The sequence below is a fragment of the Arvicola amphibius genome, chromosome 1, assembly GCF_903992535.2.
Source record: "Arvicola amphibius chromosome 1, mArvAmp1.2, whole genome shotgun sequence".
NCBI classification, from domain to species: domain Eukaryota; kingdom Metazoa; phylum Chordata; class Mammalia; order Rodentia; family Cricetidae; genus Arvicola; species Arvicola amphibius.
Genome location: NC_052047.1, coordinates 36,541,759 through 36,548,819, shown reverse-complemented (window position 1 = coordinate 36,548,819; position 7,061 = coordinate 36,541,759).

The window sequence follows — 7,061 nt, the reverse complement described above, 5'->3', positions numbered from 1 at the left end:
CTCCCCCTTTTTGATTTTGCCTTTTCCTTGTGTGTGTATGGTGTATGCATGTGCCCGTGTGTGCAGGTGCACGTGGAGGCCATAGGTCACCCTTGAGTGTTGTTCTTCAGGAACTGTCCACCCTGGTTCTCTTGTTGTTTGTGGTGGTGATTGTGGTTTTGAGATGGGATTTCACACGCAGGCCTACCTGGTCTGGAACTTGCTATGTAGACCAGGCTGGCCTCAGTGAACAGAGTTCTACCCGCCTCTGCCTCCAGAGTGCTGGGATTCCATCTACCCTGTTTTTAAAGAAAGAGTCTCTTAGTGACTTGGTGCTGGGCAATTAGGTGTAGGCTGCTGGCCGGAATACCTCAAGGATCCATATGCCTCTACCTCCCAATACTTGGGATTATAAGCAATCGCTGTCACTCCTGTTTTATTTGGTTCTGGGGACTGAACCGGGGTCCTCATGCTTGCCCAAGAGGCATTTTACCAACTGAACTACCTCCCCAGACCCAGCCAGCCTTTCCTACATCCAGACCGTGATTTCCATTCTTTTATTTTTCTTCTTTTTATATTCTTGGTTCTGGCTGCCAGCCTAGGTAGCTCCTGGGGTTCTATGCCCCTTCGGGACTTGAGAGTTTCTCTTCTTTCTCCTCTACCAGCAACAACAAACACAGAAAGGCGGGAAAGCTCGATGCCATTGTGCTGAAGGCGAGGAGTGAAATTTCTTGTGCACGTGAATAAAGAAATGTAATCTTGAGCATTTATTACAGGACAAGCTATATGGAGAAAATGCCGGAAAGCTGGTCATTTAGTAGAGACATTCCAGCTGGGAAGGGGACCCAAACGCCAGGAATTACCATCTGAAAGCCTGGGGTCTTCGGCTCTTCTTGATGAGCAATGAGTTTTCCTAGGTGCAAATCAGTTTCTTGATTGACATAAAAAAATCTATGGGAAATTGGGATGTACCCAAATAAATCAAGCTCCAAAACAGTCACACATTATGGAAAATGAGCCCTACATATAATCCTAACTTTTCCATTAAAAATATGTTTTTCAGCCAGGCAGTAGTAATGCATGCCTTTAATCCCAGCACTTGGGAGGCAGAGGCAGGTGGATCTGTGTATGCTCAAGGCCAGCCTGGTCTACAGAGTGAGTTCCGGGACAGCCAGGACTACATAGTAAGACCCTGTCTCAAAAACAGAAGAAAAGAAAAGAAAGGTGAAGTTGTGGCAATGAGTTAGCCCCAAATGTTTCCTAGCTGCCCCAGGACCCAGGTCAGACAGAATCTCCTCAGGCTTTTGACTAAGTTCTAGCATACTGTATGCATGGTATTTGGTCCGTTACTGAGTTAGGGACATCGGGACAACATAGAGAATTATTCCCACCAGCTTTCAATCTTCCCCCCTCATCTCCTCCAGCCAGGATACCTAAGTGCCATCTTTAGTCTCTTGCTTTAGAACAACCGTTTACAGGGCCTTTTTAAAAAGAGGCCTTTGTCTCATGCAGTCAGAGTTCAGGAAGAAAAAATCTTCTGAAAGTGGGGATCTGCCTCATCTCTCCAGTCCTGTCTGCCTGGGGCTCGGATCCCAGGAATTGCTTCTGGGACCTTCTGTAAACCCTCACCTTAATTCCATTTACCACACCCAGGCTTGCCGCCCAGTACCCAACCTTCTTTTCTAATCCTGTGCCCCTTGTCCCACAGCTTTGAAACTCAGTTCAAGGGGAGGGAGCGAATGAGCCGTCTCAACTGTCAAAGGTCTTCGCTATCTGAGCATTGCAAAAGCAAGCAGCCTAATCTCTATGTAGATAGGCAGGGGCCAGAGGGAGGCAGAGAATCTTGTTCGCCAGAGAAAAACAGAACGGGAGAACCAGATGCCTCCAAGATCATCTGACCCAAGGTACACAGAGGAGGAAGCATAGACCCAGAGAGATGAAACAGCTTTTTCAAAAGACCCGTGTAATACCTGCACTTAGTTACTCAACTATTAAATAATTAAGCTACCATGCTACCTAGTATTAGGCAATTCTTTTCCTGTATGATTCTCTTCACAACAATCTTGCAGGATAGGTACCATAATCTTTGATTCACTGACAAGAAATAGAAGCCAGGTGAACTGTCCAGGTACCCCCTAGATAAGCAGGAAGCCAGGCTTCCAACACACTCTAAGCTACCCTTCCTCTAACTATGAGCCTGCTTCACAGAGGTGTGAGCATACTGCACCGTCTTCTCAAACATGATTGGCGGGTGGTAATTGGTGTTTCATAAGTGACCAGTACCCTGGAGGTGGGGGGTGGAGATGGGAGAACGACACCTGGGCTCCCCAGGGCAAGAGGATTATGTTGCTAGACTCATCTTTCCACAGACCTCTCCAAGGGGCCTGGGAAATGTTGACAGACCAGTTGAGGTTGGATCGGGTGCCAGGCACACCGGTGCGTTTACTTCCTGCTTCACCATATCGCTGGCATTTTGCGATGGAGGACACGGGAGACTCAAGAGGATGTGAGCATTCTCACAAAACGGTGTGCGCTCCGAGGAGTGGGGGACAGGGGTCACTTTTCTCGGCCCCTTCCCTCCCTACCCCCACCCCCGCCCGATGCCTGCCGTTTCCTTCCTTCTCCTCCCGGTGTCCGTCAACCCCGGACCTTCACCGCAGAGCCTTTGCCAGACCCTCCTTCCCTCTGTCCCATTAAATGTTCTTTTCAGCAGACAGCGCCCTGCCCCAGAGGCTGCCTGAGAAGGTGATTCATGTGTGGTGCTCACAGGTTGAAACCTTTACTCCCTTTAGGTAACACGGTTGACATTTAAAGGTCAAACCGCCAAGTTTCCAAGTGAGGAAGGGGTTACACTAAACCAGGCTCATGTCCCTGTTTCTAGGGCTGTAGGGAGACTCTGCTCCTCCTTGCACGGTCCCCCGGGAGTGAGGCTTCCAGAGCTCTGCCCATGCAAAGTATATAAGCGAAACTTATTTGCATCTAGTCCTCAAACAAATGCCATACCTGCCGGACATTGGATAACTCCCAATCACCCCTCCTGTCCCAACACGGAAAGACTGAGGTCATGATTAAAGCTATAGAGCTTTGAAGCTGAGTGCAGGTGGGGTGAGGACACATGACTTGAAAGTTTCCAGGTTCTTCTGTTCCACGACAAAAGTTGTACCAGACTCACAGGAAAGGTACTAGAAACCGTTGATAAAGGCAAAGGGGTCTGAGGATGGGAGTGGGCTAGGTGCTAGTGAGCTCTAAACCAGCTGCGCTCGGAGAGATCCCCCTTCCCCAGGAGGCTTCTGGTCCTTCCTAGGTCATTTGCATAGCATCCGCCTCTCCCTCATTTGTGTATTGGGGCTTTTCTCAGGCACCCTCTGCTTGTTATGGGCCAACTGGCTTCTTCTATATGTTGATTTTTTTCTTTCCTTTATAAAAAAAACGTATTGGTGTGTGTGTGTGTGTGTGTGTGTGTGTGTGTGTGTGAGAGAGAGAGAGAGAGAGAGAGAGAGAGAGAGAGAGAGAGAGAGAGAGAGAGAGAGAGAGAGAGAGAGAGAGTTGGTTCTTTCCACCAACCCCATGGATTCTAGGGACTGAATCAAGTACTTTTATCCACTGAGACATCTTGCTAGTAGCTGAAGTTAATGGTGATTCCCATTCCCTATGCTCCGACCACTATGGCAAAGGAATAACCATGAACTAGCATTTTTGAGCACCTGTCCTGCATGAGATTCTATGCCCTTCTCTCCAGTCTTTATGAACCCTGGAGAGATGTCGATCACCATTCCATTCATTCTGCCGGTGAAGAAACCAAGTCAGTAAGGTGCGTGAGTTCTCACCCAGGACATCTGAGCCGGGTCCATCTGCCCCCTTGCCCAGCCTCTCCCTTTGTCACAAGCCCAGCTCCTGGTCTGTCACTGGCCCACGCTGCTTGATGAGAAATGGTTGTTGAACTTCCAGAAATCATCAGATTAGTTCATAAACATACCAGTGATTAAAATTCAAGCTATAAGGGACAGGGAGCTGGATGGCTCAGTGGGTAAGAGTGTTTGCTGCTGTTGCAGAGGACGGGAGCTGTGTTCTCATCCCCCATGTTGAGAAACCCCAGTTCCAGTGGATCCGACACCCTCTTCCCACCTCTGAGACCACATGTCCACACACACAAATCAAAATAAATCTTTAAAAAGTCATATACTTTAATTTTCAATAGCATTTAATTTTCATTAATATTTTTATTAATTTTATTAATGTTTAATAAAAATTTCCAATGTTCTATTCTTGCCCTACTTGGAAGGCAGAGACAGGTGAAGGTTTGTGTGTTCAAGGTCAGCCTGCTCCAGGACAGCCAGGACTGTTCTTTCAGAAAACAAAAGAAAGAAAGAAAGAAAGAAAGAAAGAAAAAAAGAAAAAAAGAAAGAAAGAAAAAAAGAAAGAAAGAGAAGGAAGGAAGGAAGGAATGAAGGAAGGAAAGAAGGAAGAAAGGAAGAAAGACCAATGCTAAAGGATCAGGATGGGGCCTCCCCTCTGGGAAGGCTAGTTAGAGCTATTGCTCTAAGCCATTGTTTCCATTCAGGCACCTGACTTTTGACCTTGAGACATTTTCTAGACATTTTATATACATAGCAGATCCTCAGGACGGGCAGTGGGCAGGGCTGGGGCTGTAGTTCAGTCAATGATTGCTCCCTTGCTTAGCACGCACAAAGCCCTGGGCTCTATCCCTAAACCCAAGACAAGTAAAGAAAACCCATAGAGGAAGACTAGTTTGCTGGTCTCCAGACTTTTTTTCCCCCAAAAGTAAGCTATTTTCGTCAAATGTCAGGCGGCAGCATATATGTGAAATGGTGGAGGGGCAAAACTGGCCACATCTTCCTCTCTGAGGCGCTGAGGCTAGAATTCACTGCATCACGCCTGCCAGACAAGAGCGTATACTCACCTCAAGCAAAGTAAACAAAACCATCGAAGAGTAATTTCCCGTACAATGGACCAGTAAATAGTTAAACACAATTGCTTTCTGGCTACTCTGACTCGCACGGTCTGTCACCTTTACTTCTAACCACTGGTGTCCTCTCGGGTTCTGTCCTTGGCCACACCCTCCGCTGCTGTGCATACGCTTCCTGTCCAGTCCCTTTCATGCCACACCCTCACCCACTGAATATATATGTTCAGATATGTGCAGGGGGGGAGGTGGTTTCTCTCTGCATATATATTCTCTGCAGAGAGAGAGAGACAGAGATAGAGAGACAGAGACAGAGAGAGACAGAGACAGAGAGAGAGACAGAGAGAGACAGAGACAGAGAGAGACAGACAGAGACACAAGGAGAGAGAGACAGAGAGAGAGACAGAGAGAGATAAAGAGACAAAGACAGAGAGAGACAGAGAGAGAGACAGAGAGACAGAGACAGAGAGAGACAGACAGAGACACAAGGAGAGAGAGACAGAGAGACAGAGAGAGAGAAAGAGAGAAAGAGAGGTGGTTTCTCTAAGAGGCCAACAAACAGCACCCCATTTCCCTTTCAGGTAAGCTGAAAAATGAAAAAAGAGCTGGAAATGGACACAAAAACCTACAGAAACCAGATTCATTCCTCGACTTTAGGAGCGGACAATTCAAAACTCAAGTCTATGACTGCATTTATAACCACACCAGGAAGAGCACAGTGCTTAGGACTGAACCTAATAAACAGCACTGACAGGAAGACCTGAGTCTCAATGACACTTAGTGCTGGCGGGCGCTGGCTGGGTGCAAGACTTGCTAAGCAGAGTAGCAAGCCCCACAGATGGGGTCTACAGATAGAGCGCACGCAGGATGGCCTTAACAACCTTTCTTTCCTTCAGCAATGGGAAAGCTGATCCTAAAATCCATACAGACCTGCAGTGCATGCCACACGGAAGAGTTCTGTAGAGGAACAGTATTAGAGAAAGTCTTCCTGATTTCACGGTTTTGAGCTGAGCCGTGGTGATCAAGACAGTGCTAAAAGCAAAGGCCAGTGAACAGAAAGAAAGAAGTCCAGTTCTGAGGTCACTCCCTTGGAGGAAAGGGTGCCAAGACCATTCCAGAGGGAAAGAATAATCTTCAGTAAATGTGTTGAGGCAACTCTCTACAAGAACGAAGCTGAGCCGTGGCTTGCTGTCACTGCAGCTCAGGCTGGAGTTTAATCCCCGCTGTTAGGCATATGAGGGTGGAAACTTAATCTCACTACATTGTAAAGAAATGGAGCATTTGGGGGTATGATTAGGATTAGATAAGACATTTAGGATGAGGCCCCCCATGACTGAATCCTGGTGGCTTTGTAAGAAAGACCAGAGGACAGACCTAGACACTTGGACTTCTGTCATGTGTTGCCCTGAGCTGTCAGGAGGCTGCCAGCAAGAAGGCCGTGGGGAGACTTGGCCGCTTCATCACGGGCCAGAACTGTGAACCAAAATAAACCCCTTTATATTTCACCTGGTCTGTGATATTGTGTCATTCGCAACAAAAAACAGGCTAAGACAAGCACCAGTCTCAAACCAGATGCAAAAGTCAGTTCAAATAGTAGCCCAGCGTTGTCTTAGTCATTAGAGAAATGCAAACCAAACCCACAGTTAGATGCCACTGTCTAGCCACTCAGAAGGCTGAATTCAAGGGAAGAATGAAAAAGAAAAGAAGAAAGACTGCTGCTTAGCAAAACAGATTGTCAGTTCCCTAGAAGCCAAACAGAATTTTCAGGTCACCTTGCAAAGTGCCCTCCAACAGAAATCAAAGTATGTGTTTCAGCCGGGCGGTGGTGGTGCACGCCTTTAATCCCAGCACTCTGGGAGGCAGAGGCAGGCGGATCTCTGAGCTCTTGGCCAGCCTGCTCTACAGAGTGAGTTCCAGAACAGCCAGAGCTACACAGAGAAACCTTGTCTTGAAAACCAACCAACCAACCAACCAACCAAACAAACAAACAAAAAAAATAGTGTTTAGACAAAAACTTGTACAGGAATATTGATAGCAACAATATTTACAAGAGTGGAAGCAATATAGATTTCTATCAACCATTGACTTGATAAACAAAAACTGCATATTACTCAGAAATAAAAATAAATGAAGTTGCTGATATATGCAGCAGTATTGA